The sequence below is a fragment of the Neophocaena asiaeorientalis genome, unplaced genomic scaffold (assembly GCF_003031525.2).
Source record: "Neophocaena asiaeorientalis asiaeorientalis breed wild unplaced genomic scaffold, Neophocaena_asiaeorientalis_V1.1 scaffold129, whole genome shotgun sequence".
Taxonomy (NCBI): Eukaryota; Metazoa; Chordata; class Mammalia; order Artiodactyla; family Phocoenidae; genus Neophocaena; species Neophocaena asiaeorientalis.
In genome coordinates, this window is record NW_020172446.1 from 4659512 (window position 1) to 4673934 (window position 14423).

Sequence of the window (14423 nt, forward strand, 5' to 3'; positions counted from 1 at the left end):
TTTTTGCGGTACGCAGGCCTCTCACTGTTGTGGCCCCTCCGGTTGCAGAGCACAGGCTCCGGACGCGCAGGCTCAGCGGCCATGGCTCACGGGCCTAGCCACTCCGCGGCATGGGGGATCTTCCCGGACCGGGGCACGAACCCGTGTCCGCTGCCTCGGCAGGCGGACTCTCAACCACTGCGCCACCAGGGAAGCCCAAAAGTTAATTCTTTCAAGAAGAAATTTTGTCACTTAAAAAAAAAAAAGCACACAAATACCTGTCTTTGTGGGCTATAAGTGTTCTTTGTAAAGATGCAATCCCTGTTTAAAGGCATCTTAATTCTGCACAGCCACCCCATCTCCAAAGAGCAATATTGATATCGGACTATATAGAGTGATACCGCTTGAATGATGGATGTATTCCATCAAACATTAAGTTCACATCTCTGAAGGGAGTTCAGATTTTGCCCTGCATCAAAAAAAAAAAAACAAACCCATAAGAGGTAGCCATGTTTTCCCCTAAGAACCCTGTTTTTTACAAAATCTCAAGGGAAAGAGAGCTTTAGTTAGGCAAACTGAAGCATTAACTACGAAAAAATTTCTGCTTACTCTTTTACATGGGCATAATAAGTACTGGAATGATAAGTACTAAGAATCTAGGGAAAATTCTGTAACAATAAAAAAAGGAACCCTAGGAAGCAGAATATTAAATTTCTTATGCTGAACCTTCAAAATAGGGCTTTTACAGTCCTAAATGTTAATTTATGTTCGGACATATACTATACTTATTGATTATATTTTACAGATGGGTAAACAGAGGCATACCAAAACAGTGAATGCCAATTTTGCCAGGTACCATGTTAGCGTGAGATATTCAAAGAAGTATGAGAATATATAATTATATACTAAACAGCTCCCTGTAAAGCAGGGGAGACAGATGAGATATGTGAAAAAAAATGGCCCTCAGTCCACCAAACATGCTTTTTACAGGTTTGCATTTGCAGATGTTGTTCACTTAACGTGAAAAACCTATTCCTCCCCTCCTCTCATCACTACCCAAAGCTGTCTGGTTAATGCTTTTACTCAGGATGCCTTCTGTAAAGGTTATAGTGGGTTATAAATGTTCTTAGTAATGGTAAATGATTTATTGAGCATTTACTGTGTGCTAAGCGTCATGCCAAACTATGTAAATGAATGATATCTCATTTCATCATCATGGCAATTTTATGAGAACTGCTAACCAGAGTTCACTTTTAAGGAATTTCCTGGAGTAACTGACAGTCTCCATTCTCTCTGTAAAGCATCCTACCATAGTAGCAGAGATGCTGCTGCCTAACAGGTTACTCCTCTTTAGTATGCCTGTTCACTTCTGCTTTTACAAGTTGGATGCTCATCAAGAATATTTGTATTTGTTTTAAGAACTGTTGGTTCCGATGTAGAGAATGGACTTGAGGACACGGGAAGGGGGAAGGGTAAGCTAGGACGAAGTGAGAGAGTGGCATGGACATATATATACTACCAAATGTAAAACAGATAGCTAGTGGGAAGAAGCCACATAGCACAGGGAGATCAGCTTGGGTCTTTGTGTCCACCTAGAGGGGTGGGATACGGAGGGTGGTGGGGGGAGATGCAACAGGGAGGAGATATGGGGATACATGTTTATGTATAGCTGTTCACTTTGTTATAAAGCAGAAACTAACACACCACAGTAAAGCAATTATACTCCAATAAAGATGTTAAAAAAAAAAAAAAGTGACAGAAACAAATCCTTCCCCCCCCCCAAAAAAACCTGTTGGTTCCTATTGCAATCATAATTATATAATTTAATGAAACATTATGTAAACCAATTATGTATGAATACAGAAATAACTTATTTCTATGAAAATAAAGTCGGATGCTTTTGAAAAACCTAAAAAGAGAAGAGTTACTTTAAAAATTGCTGTTGAAGGGCGTCCCTGGTGGCGCAGTGGTTGAGAGTCCGCCTGCCGATGCAGGGGACACGGGTTCGTGCCCTGGTTTGGGAAGATCCCACATGCCGCGGAGTGGCTGGGTCTGTGAGCTATGGCCATTGAGCCTGTGCGTCCGGAGCCTGCGCTCCGCAACAGGAGAGGCCACAAAAGTGAGAGGCCTGCGTACCGAAAAAAAAAAAAAAAAACCCTTCTTTATACCAAACTTTTTTTTAAACTGGAAATAACTTTGTTTTAAACTGGAATTTGATATCAAGGTGGTAAGGAAACCCACTATTGCTTGCCTTCAATAAAAGAATTCAAATGAACAGTGACCTTGGGCTTATTATTACATTCTGGCTAGGTACAGGTGCCTGCCCTGAAAGCTTTGAGCCTGAGGCCTTACTGCCTTAATTTAAAAAAGTGAGATCGTATGTCAATGTTGGTGGGAATGTAAATTGATACAGCCACTATGGAAACAGTATGGAGGTTCCTTAAAAAACTAAAAACAGACAATACCACCCAGCAATCCCACTACTAGCATATACCCTGAGAAAACCGTAATTCAAAAAGAGTCATGTACCACAATGTTCATTGCAGCTCTATTTACAATAGCCAGGACATGAAAGCAAATTATAAAGCAGATACTAACACACCACTGTAAAGCAATTATACTCCAATAAAGATGTTAAAAAAAGAAAAAGAGATGAACAGGGTAAGAATTGCTGGTGAAACCAACTGGGATACTATGGGCAGAGGGTATAAGGAGAACCAGCAAAGAATGATGATAAGAAAGCCAAAGGAGGTGAGAACTGCAGAGAAGAATGGTCAATAGTGTCATTTAAGATGGGGATCAAAAATTATTCACTGGTAATCTTAACAAGAACAGCAGTTTGAGTGTTGGAGGGAAAAAAAAGTCAGATTCCATGGGTTAAACAGTGAATGTGAGTTGACAAAGGAGGCAGTAAATACAGACTGTCCTTTCAAAAAATCAAAATCAACTTGTAGTTTGAGGTGAAAACAAGGTTATGGGATGGTATTTTAAAATTATATTTTAATTTCTTTTAGTCTGATAAAGACCTGACCGTGTTTATAAGATGAGGGAAACAAGCCAATAGAGAGAGGTAAAACATTGTATTTAACCCTATGACAAATTAAAACATTAAATAATATTCACAATAAATCTTGATAAAGGATACAATATTTAAAGAGTCTAAACTCCATGAAACAGGAATATTTTTACCAAAGGTATAGATGCCAATAAGACCATTAGAATGCTTTGCAGATTAAAAAGCTTCCACAAATGTGTTCACATACTTGAACCTTAAAGATCCATATCAAGTTGGCTCAGAAGTCATTTTCCAGAAATTTCTAGAATGGTAGAGAAATGTAATTGTGTGTGTGTGTGTGTGTGTGTGTGTGTGTGTGTGTGTGTTGAAGGATAATTTAATTTCTCATTCTCAACATCTGCTTGACATCTGAAGAGATCTGCATAGGCTTATTTTCTGCTACATGGCATTAAGAGTTTAATATATCCCCAAATAAATTACAGTATGTAAAAAATAAAAGCCTAGAGTGAGGAGAGATTAGGAGGTAATTCAGTTAATGAGCTTTACGTGGTGGAATCTGGTATTCTAAAAATTGAGCTCCTGCATAGTTACCTTATCGCACACAGTTAAGGGACTTGGAATTTCATATGTAACTTCTGGCCAGCAGGTTATTTTTTTTAAAAATAAGAACCATTTCCTCTTTTCAATCACAGGTAAAATCTCCAACTTAAAAATAGTAACACACATGAACTTCTTATTGGCACCATGTTTTTAATCTAATTATTTGTAATCTTCCCAAATATGCCTTTCCTATATTCTACATGGCCTGTATTTTCCTGTCCCAGAGTAACAATTATAAATATTTTATGTGACTAAAGATGCAGCAGCAACATATGTGTGTGTGTGAGAGAGAGAGTATGTATGTAACGTATATATGTTATAGATTATCCTTTTAACAGAAAGCTTAGAGTTTGGTTTTCTTAAAATTAAGTCATTTGGTATTCTGTAGAATTCACATACCAATCTACCTAAGACAATCACCATTTAACTCAGTTGAATACTAAAAGTGATTTCATTGATTACACGTTCCAGCTGTTAAGAGGAATACTTTTGCAAAACAAACAAACAAAAAAACACTGGCCTGCCAGTTATATTTAAATTTAGTTGAAAACCTTAATGTATCAACTGCCTTTTTTTTTTTTTTTTTAGGGGGGGATGAAGAACTAGGCTATAGTGATTCTGAAGGTTTCTGAAATACTGTAAAGATTTACTTGTTTATTATGGACATAAAATTATGATCCTACTTTTAGAAGAGCTCAGTTTATAATAATAAAAAGGAATATTAGTAATAATAATAATAATAGTTACCACTTGTTGAGTGCCTATTATTGTGACAGGCACTTAACCTTTATATCTCAAATCCTTGTTTCTGTTATAGAGTTGATGAAATGGGCTCAAAGAGGCTAAGTATCTTTTCCTAAAGCCTGAAAATGGGTGGAAAGTATGGTTCTACAGAAAAAGAACAGACAAGTAATGTGTAACAACAGTGTTGGAAGTGCTGTGAAAGAGAAGCAGAGAGTTCCGTTAGAGCATGAGGTGAGAATTTTTCCACTGAAGAGTAAGGATTATTATAAGCAAAGGTGGCTCATAACCAATTATGTGTTTTAAATAGTTTCTAAATTTCCTGATCTTTTGTTTGGTGTGTCGGCAGAACAGCTGTTGTAGGGTTGGTTTAGGTAATCCATAACAGGTCCTTTCTTCTTCCTCCAAATGGGTCCTTGGCTTGGGGAAATTCTCAGTGAATAATTAATACCAGAATAGTCTGCCAGTTATGTTTATTAATACAATCTTTTTGCCTCAGGATGATGGAATAGCAGTGAGTCAGAGAAGCAAGCAGATGAGTCTGTGTTTAATAAATATTCATTGATGAATGAAGCAAGATGATCAGTACCTTTAAACAGGGTTTTACAAATAGCATCCAATGGCTGTGACTTTAGGTAATCATCCAGGTGGAATCAGATTTGACTTACTGACACAGAGATGGGAAGCTCCCATTTCTAATTCAATACTAGGTTTGTACTAAATAAGAACTTTATTGGTATATGAAGTGTGACAATTTTTCTTCTTGTTTTTCCTCAGTAAATGATCTTAATACTATACGATGTAAATGGTGTCAGTCATAGTACAGAGTTAGAGAAATTAGGCTGTGAGTTTGTGAAATTAAAATGGAACAGAAATTACTAGTGAAAGTACATCACTTTATATCTTGCCTTAATACTTGGTGCTTGATATTCATTTAAGCTTTCCTACAAACAATTTTATTTGCATTTTCAACAATCCTATAGGATAGATGGGCAGATGCTATCCTCGTTTTACAGATAGACAGGAAGGCTCAAGCAGACGTGAATTTTTATCCACAGAAATATTATTATAATGAAGATAGAAAAAATAATGTAGTCCAATTCTCTGCCATTACACAGGTATAATAAAAATATTTGATGCTTATAATTTATGTATATTTATATATATTTCCTGTTAAATTACAGTTTGAAAAACAGATGCTGTGCTGGGGTAAGTTTTCACTTTTACTTGGGAAATCTTTTGTTTTTCAGAAATCTTGTTCTCTAATCACCTGATGAAGATATAGCAAGCATTTTGAACTATCTTTTCTAAAGACTAATAGTCTACAAATAATACTAATATTCAACACATCAGTTCTAATAAACGCTTTACTCATCTTCTGAGATAATTAAATATGAATGTTGAAGTGATATAGAATTTGATGATGGCGGCAATTTGAGAGTTCATTTGAATTATAATAGGAAATCTTTCTGTAGTGTTTATTTCCTATAAAATATGTTTACACAAACATATACAGGCGATACATAAATACATATCTATAATTTTTCTTACTCTGAAATATGTACTTGTGTGTGTGTATACCCTGTGTGTGTAGATACACATAGGTATGTATATGTAGATATACTTCAGGGTAAGAAAAATCATGAATCTCAGGAGTTCCTACAGTTCATACTGTTTAAACCCATAAGCACAAGAATATCAGAAGGAGAGAAGAAAATAAAAACTTGACCTTATACTGAACTCAGCAGTTCTGATATTAAGTGTTCAGAATAAACCTTTCCTAATAGCCTCTTATCCTTTCATCCAAAACAAATAACTTGTAGTGAACAAGAAAGGAAGTATATTAAATTTATTACTTTTTTAAAGTTTCCTGAAAATTTTCTGGAGGAAGGTAGATTCTAATTTTGGGAACTGCAGTGGGAGTATAGAGAAGTACGGAAAAGGATGGGCAAATCTTTGATTCTTTTTTGTAGGCGACTTTTTTAAAAAATGAAATTAATTATACCTTTTATTCATTTGGGAAAATCATTTTTGGAGAAGGTACCAGCACTACAGAAAGTTAATCATCCAGCCATGAATTACTTTTAAAGACACAAGATGGACTTTTTTTATCAAGCTTCCCTAGCTTCAACTCATACACTTATCATTCATTTGCTCAGTAATTTAACAATTAGGTAATGCATGCCTACTGGTTGCCAGGGCTTGGCCTGGATCTTGGGAATGTAAAACCAAGGCATGCATGGGAGCCGACGGCATATGAGGGGAGACAAACAAGAGTGTGAAAAATGATGAAGTCCTTCCTTAGAGAAAATTACTATGAACTTTTCCATGTTAATTTTATTCACCAAATTAATATACAACAGACTTGCAAAATTCAACACAGTTTTAAAGTAGGATTAACAGCAAGTACACTTTTTCATGAGTGAGTGAAACTATTTTTTTTTTTTGGATATATAGTTGTCTTTTATTTGTATGTTCTGATTTGTTGTTGTTGATGATGAAAAGAAAAGAAAATCCCTAATATAGTAGCTCTCCTGTCCTGGATGTATGCATTCAAACTCATTCCCTGGGTTTCCTTGGCTGCATTGTTTCTTCTGTAGCTAGGGCCTTATCCTGAGATAATATCACTTGATGGTCTTGCTGAATTAGTAAAGCCAATGCCAAAACAAGTTATCTCTGCCCTTGAGTTCTTCACAACATGGCTTTATTTTTAAATTTTAAACATAATCTGGAAAAAGCTCTTCAAATGCCTCAAAAACTATGGTAAGGGGAAGACAGCAGGGCTAGCAGGACTTTGGAGCATGAGCAGCCTCTAGGATCAGGCTATAGTTAGTAGAATCTACACATTTGCCTGTTTAGACTCTTTCCAGCAGCAGCTTGGTTGGCATAGTTTCTGCCGAGATCCACTGGAGCACTGCTGCCCCCAGCCCTGAGGGTTGAAGGCCAGTTCAGCACTCAGGAAGGTTCTTTTGGTGGTCTTGGCAAAAAGTGATAGCCCAAAGCCCAGAGCCTTCCCAGGGTTGGCCCCTTTCACATGGTCTGCATAAATAAAGAAAATGTTGAAGGTGCTCCCTCAAGTGCCACAATTTAGTTAGTCATCAAAGGTTATACATCTATGGAGTAGCCCTCTAATACTTTTGAGTTATCTAGGATCTGTGAGCTGAATAGGTCTCAAGACCTTCCCTATAAGACATGAGAAAAATACTTCGTCACCTCTAGGAAGCATCCCCATTGCATAGTCTTTAGTTCGAAGATTTCACACATCAATCTCAAACTGTTTCCACACAGGGCTGTGGTCATAAAGAGCCAAGCAAAGAAGGCTTTGGAGGTAACAGTCTCTACTGTGATGGGCACTGTAGTTGTGTTCTATTAACTCACCATAGAAAGGCCTAGTTGATAATGAAAGGGTGCACTAATTTGGTTTACTTCCATAGGAAAACCAATAATTGTTTTGCCCAGCAGCCTTATGACATTGGCTTCAAAATCTCTGAGGCCTGGGTTGGGGTCTTTGGCCTGGGTTTTTTGGACCTTGATGGGATGGACAGACTGATGCAAGAAGTTGCAACACACACGGCTGAAAAAGTACATCTGGATTGTCATGGGTGCCATGGAGGTATTGTACCCACATACAGAGCGCTGGAGATGATGGTGGTACCTGTGGCTTTCTCTCTCTCTTGCAGCTCATTGACAATGTCTTTTTAAAAGGTTAAACTTAATAAAGAATATTTGCATAGCACTTTGTGATTACTGAAAGTAGACGTTTTCTTTTAACTCAAAAAGGTACAGAAACATATTGGATCGTGGTTAAAATAAAAAATTCATTGCTATTATCAGTTATGTAATTGTCAGATCTTATAACTTATAGCACTATCTAGTTCTTATAGGGAGATGTCTCCTTGGTTTTAGTAGTTAATACATAAATAATTGTTAATTACTAAGAACTTTTTATTTTGCTAGAGGCATAATTTTACATTTTTAACCTTCCTGTTTGAAGACTCAAGCTTTACCTATAAAATGTTATTGTATATTTGTCAATTATTCCTTAATACAGTTTTTTTTAAAGTATCAATTTTAAGGACAACCTAGGAATTTGTCCATTTCATCTAGATTATCCAATTTGTTGGTGTACAATTGTTCATAGTACACTTCTATAATCCTTTTTATTTCTGTAGAATCAGTAGTAATGTCCCCACTTTTATTGCTGATTTTAGTAAATTTTTAAAATAATTTAATTTAATTAATTAATTTATTTTTGGCTGCTCTGGGTCTTTGTTGCTGCACACAGGCTTTCTCTAGTTGCAGTGAGCGGGGGCTACTCTTTGTTACGGTGAGCAGGCTTCTCATTGTGGTGGCTTCTCTTGTTGCAGAGCATGGACTCTAGGTACATGGGCTTCAGCAGTTGTGGCTCGCAGGCTCTAGAGCACAGGCTCAGTAGTTGTGGCACATGGGCTTAGTTGCTCCGCAGCATGTGGGATCTTCCCGGACCAGGGTTCGAACCCATGTCCCCTGAATTGGCAGGTGGATTCTTAACCACTGCACCACCAGGGAAGTCCAAGTAATTTTTTTTTTTATTTTATTTTTTGACCACGTGGCATGTGGGATCATAGTTGCCTGACCAGGGATAGAACCCGCGTCCCCTGCATTGGAAGCGCGGAGTCTTAACCTCTGGACTGCCAGGGAAGTCCTGATTTTAGTAATTTTAGTCTTCTCTCATTTTTCCTTAGTCCATCTAGCACCAGAATTTGTCAGTTTTGTTGATCCTTTTGAAGAACGAACTTTCTGTTTCATCAATTATCTCTATTGATATTCTAGTTTCTACTTCATTTATCTCTGCTCTAATCTTTATTATTTCCTTCATTCTGTTAGCTTTGGGTTTGGTTTGTTCTACTTTTTCTAGTTCCTTCAGGTGTAAGATTGGTTTGTTGATTTGAGATCCTTCTTATTTTTCAATGTAAGAATTTTTAGCTATAAATTTCCCCCTTAGCACTGCTCTTGCTGTGTGTGTCCTGTAAATTTTGGTATGCTGTGTTGTTTTCATTTGACTCTTAAGTATTTTCTAATTTCCCTTGTAATTTCTTCTTTGATGCACTGGTTGTTTAAAAGTGTGTTGTTTAATTTCCATAATTTTGTGAATTTTCCCATTTTCCTTTTGTTACTGGTTTCTAACTGCATTCCATTGTGATCTTAGAAGACACTCTGTATGAGATCTATCTTTTAAAATCTATTGAGACTTAATTTGTGGCCTAACATATGGTCCATCTTGGAAAATGTCCCATGTGCACTTGAGAAGAATGTGTATTCTACTGTTGTTGGGTAGTGTTCTGTATATGTCTGTTAGATCTAGTTGGTTTATTGTGTTAAGTCTTCTATTCCCTTACTTATCTTTTGTCTGATTGTTCTATACATTATTTTCAGTGTGGTAATGAAGTCTCCAACTATTATTATAGAATTGTCTATTTCTCCCTTCAATTCTGTTTTTGCTTCATACATTTTGATGGTTTGTCATTAAGTGCATAAATGTTTATAACTGTTATATTTTCTTCCTGCATCAAATCTTTTGTTAATACAGAACATCCCTCTTTGTCTCTTGTAACCTTTTTGATTTGAAGTCTACTTTATCTGATAATTAGTACAGTCACCCCTGCTCTCTTCTGGTTACTATTTGCATAGAATATCTTTTCCCATCCTTTTACTTTCAACCTGATTGTGTCTCTGGATCTCAGATAAGTCTCTTGTAGTTGGGTCATGTATTTTTTTATCCCTTATGTCAATCTCTGTCTTTTGTTTGAAGAGTTTCATGGACTCATTTACACTTAATTACTGAGAAGAAAGGACTTGCTTCTCTCATTGTGCTATTTATTTTACACATACCTTAAAGCTTTTTTTGTCCCTTATTTCCCGCATTACTCTCTTCTTTTGTGTTTTGTTGAGTTTTTGTAGTGAAATGTTTAAATTCCTTTCTCATTTCCTTTTGTGTATGTTCTATAGCTAATTTCTTTGTGGTTATCATGGGATTACACTTAACAACCTAAAGTTTTAACACTCTGAATTCAACTTATACCAGCTTAGCTTCAATAACATACAAAAACTCCATTCCTTTACAGCTCTGTCTCCACTCCTTTCAGTTTCTGACGTCACAACACCATTATTCATTGTGTCCCAAAACATAAACTAATAATTCTTTTAAATGCATTACTCTCTTAAATTATGTATAAAACAAGATTTGGAGTTATAAACCAGAGTTACAGTAACACTAGCTTTTACACTAATCATTGGGGGATTTTTAGTTTAAATGTATTAGTCTCTTAAATCACGCAGAAAACAAAAAGTGCAGTTACAAACCAAGGTTACAATAATACTAGCTTTTATAATTGCCCATGTATTTACCTTTACTGAGATCTTTGTATCTCCATATGGCTTTGAGTTACTATCTGATGTCCTTTCATTTTACCTTGCAGGAAGCCCTTGGGCATTTCCTGCAGGGCAGGTCTAGTGGTCATAAACTCCCTCAGCTTTTATTTATCTGGAATATCTTAACTTCTCTTTCTCTTTTGAAGGGCAGTTTTGCCAAATATAGGATTCTTGGTTGACTGTTTTTTTCTTTTAGAACTTTGAATACATTGGCCCATTGTCTTTTGGCCTCCAAAGTTTCTGATAAGAAAAATTTTGGCCTCCAGATTTCTGATGAGAAATCTGCTGATATTCTTCTTGGGGATCCCTTGTATGTGATGATGCACTTCTTTCTTGATGCTTCCAAGAGTCTTTCTTTGTCTTTGTCTTCTGAAAGTTTTATTATAATGTGTCTCAGTGTGGGTCTCTTTGAGTTCATCTTACTTGGTGTTTGTTGAGCTTCTTTGATATTTATAGTGTCTTTCAACAGATTTGGGAAGGTTTTTTGTTGTTGTTGTTGATTTTTGGCTGTGCCACGTGGCTTGCGGGATCTCAGTTCCTGAACCAGGGATTGAACCTGGGCCACTGCAGTGAGAGCCTGGAATCCTAACCACTAGGCCACCAGGGAACACCCAAATTTGGGAAGTTTTTAGCCATTATTTCTTTAAATATTTGCTCTGGCTCTTTCTCTCATCCTTCCGCGTTTCCCATGATATATATGTTGGTCCTCTTGATGATGTCCCATAAGTCCCTTAAGCTCTGCTTGCTTTTATTCAGTCCTTTTTCTTTCTATTCCTCAGACTTGATAATTTCCATTGTCCTATCTTCAAGTTTGATGATCTTTTCTCTTGCCTGCTCAAATCTGCCTCTGAATCTATCCAGCGAATTTTTAATTTTAGTTACTGTACTTTTCAGCTCCAGAAGCTCCTTTTTGGTTTCTTTTTAGATTTTCTATCTCCTTATTGACATTTCCATTTTGTTCACACATCATTTTCACAACTTCCTCCACGTTTTCCTTTAGTTCTTTGAACATCTTTAAGATGGTTGTTTTAAAGTCTTTGTATAGTATATCTGCCATTAGGTCTTTTTCAGGGACAGTTTCTGCTATTTTTTTTTTTTTCTGCTATTTTTTTTCTTTTGAATGGGTCATACTTTACTGTTTTTTTTGTATGCCTTGTGATTTTTTTTGTTGAACACTAACACTAATAATGTGGTATTAGTGTGAATCTAATAATGTGGTAACTTTGGAAATCAGATTCTCCACCTTCCCCGGGGTTTACTATTTTTTTTTGTTATTGTTTTTGTTTTTCTGATTGCTGTAGGCCATCTCTGTGCCAAGGATCAGTCTGAGATATAAGCTTAAGGTCTTCTCAGGTCTTTTCTGAGCCTTTCCCTAGGCATATGTGGACATATTCTAATTTTCCCCCTATATGAGCTGTTTTTGAAGTCCTGTCTTTAATGTCTGACTCCCAAAAGGTGGAAAGGCAAAAAGTGAAGGGGGAGAAAAAAAGGGTGCTAGCCCTTTAAATCCCTGGATGTCACTTCAGCATGAAGAGAGGGGCTTGCAACAAAGGGGAGAGATGCAGCAATACTGGCTGCCTGCCCCTTTGTCTGCACCTCTATGATCAGAAGTGGCACTCAGCTATCAGATCACAGATCCCTGATATCTGGAGGACAGGGTCTTTTTTGCCCACCCCATCTTATATGAGCCCTGTGCAAGCTACACCAGGAACATGTGCACAGCTGCCTACCATGTGGCTGAGGGGGAGGGATGGATAGCTACTAAGAGCTAAGAGCTGAAATTGACCACAATTTACCCTCCAGTTCTTCCTCTAGTAGTTGCAGGCCTTCAACAGACTCCAGAGTTCGAAAATAGTTAAGTCAGACAGATTCTGCCAGGTCAATTTGTTGTGGAGATAGCCAGATTCCTGGTGCTTCCTACTCCACTATCTTCCCAGAATCCTCTCCCAGCAGTGATAGGTATTTGACACTTTATTAGTCTCTGGAGTTTTATACTATAAAAAAACAACTTTTCAAAAACTTACTTTGGCAAAGTCAAGAATTGAGGGGTAATTGCTTTCTGTTTTTTTTTTTTTTTTAATACCCTGAAGAATAACATCTGGGGGGAAAAAAGTAAAATTATTAAAAGAAAAAAACCAAGTAAAATTATTTACCTAGCTTTAAAAGATATACCTAATTTCATTATGTCTGCAATAATTAGTTTGCTTTTCAAGTCAGATTTAAGAGGAATGCCTATTGTAGCTACCAGAAGCAGAACATGTCAGATAAATATAAAATAGAATCTGTGAATACATTCTTCAGAAACAACAGAGTACTTCAGGGAAGTGAAAATTCTTACTCTTGTTGAGTGGCTAGGAAAAGAACTTTTCAAAGTGTGCACTTACCAATTTAAAGGGGCTACTCCATGCAGTGGCAGAACTCAAGAGGATGAGAGGATAGCTCACTACATCCCCTGGTGGCCACATCAAAATATTTATAAATAGCTGAAAGTTCTCTGGATCAGAATAATAACCCATATGGTGGGAGGTGGAGATTCAGACTTCAGGAGGGCCAAAAGCAAAAGATGAAGAGCTTCACTATCATCAGAGACGGTTTTTAAATACATGGAAAGCTCTACTTTTGTAAATCAATCAATCACATACACACATATATTCTGCTATAAGTTCAATAAAAGGCCTCTCCATGAAATATTAATATCATCATTCTGTTTCTTAAAATAGAAAAGTGAGGTGAGGGGGGCATCTTACTGTCAAATGGCTCTGAAAAAAAAGTTCCTTGTACTGTATCAGCAATTTTCCTATGAGATTGCTTCAAAATTTAAAAATATACATATGAGGATAAATTATCAGTTCATATTTACAGCAGACTTTTCCTCTTTACCACTTCTTTTTTAAAAATTTTAAGTAGAATACTCTTATTCTCTAGGTTAACAAATTCTTTAACTAGAACATATACTCAGAAGTACATCTGTTTTCCTTCCACAGCCTAAAGATGGGCAATGTAGTATTTACTGTCATTATGATATTTAAATCCATACAAAAATTATTTCACTAAATAGGCTGAAATTAAATGAAGTCGTATCTCAAGAGAACCTGACGAGGTACCAAAGAGAGATCTGGAAGAAAGAGTTGGCCACAAAATGAATGCATTAGTAACACAGTACCATTGTGAAATTATATCTTACACAAAGACATGCCCTGATTCCATGTTTTCTTTCAGCTGTCTTCAAGCTGTTTCCACTTGACTACTGCCCTGTTGCTTCACACGTTCAAAGGTGAACTCTTCATATGTGTTCACAGAAGTTCTCTTTTTCAACTATATCATTTCTAGTAAAGATATCAACCAATATTCTATTCTCTTTCATTCATTCATTCATTAAACAAGCACTTACTGAGTGGCAACTACAGGCTAATTGCTGTGGATACTGAGATAAAAGACACAGTCCCTGTCCTCATGCTGCTGTCAGTTGGAGGTGATTGCCCACCTCTAGCCATTTGCCTGCAACAGCTTCCTGAGTCATTTTCCTGCCTCCTCTCATACTGCATAACACTGCCAGACTCTTTTCTGGCATTCATGCCATTCTTCTAGACAAAGATCTATCAAACCAAAACTCCTCTGCTCTTAAGATATAGACAATTGTCTTCTTATTATCCCTGGAACACATTAGCACCTACTT

The 14423-nt window shown here is 36.7% G+C and overlaps 1 protein-coding gene and 1 pseudogene across 3 annotated transcripts in view; both read right to left on the reverse strand.

Annotated features, from left to right (window-relative positions):
* Window positions 1–14423, reverse strand: part of SSH2 (slingshot protein phosphatase 2) — a 241886-nt gene that overhangs the window by 124750 nt on the left and 102713 nt on the right. The window lies entirely within an intron of this gene.
* On the reverse strand, window positions 6945–7568 carry LOC112393620 (RNA 3'-terminal phosphate cyclase-like protein pseudogene; annotated as a pseudogene).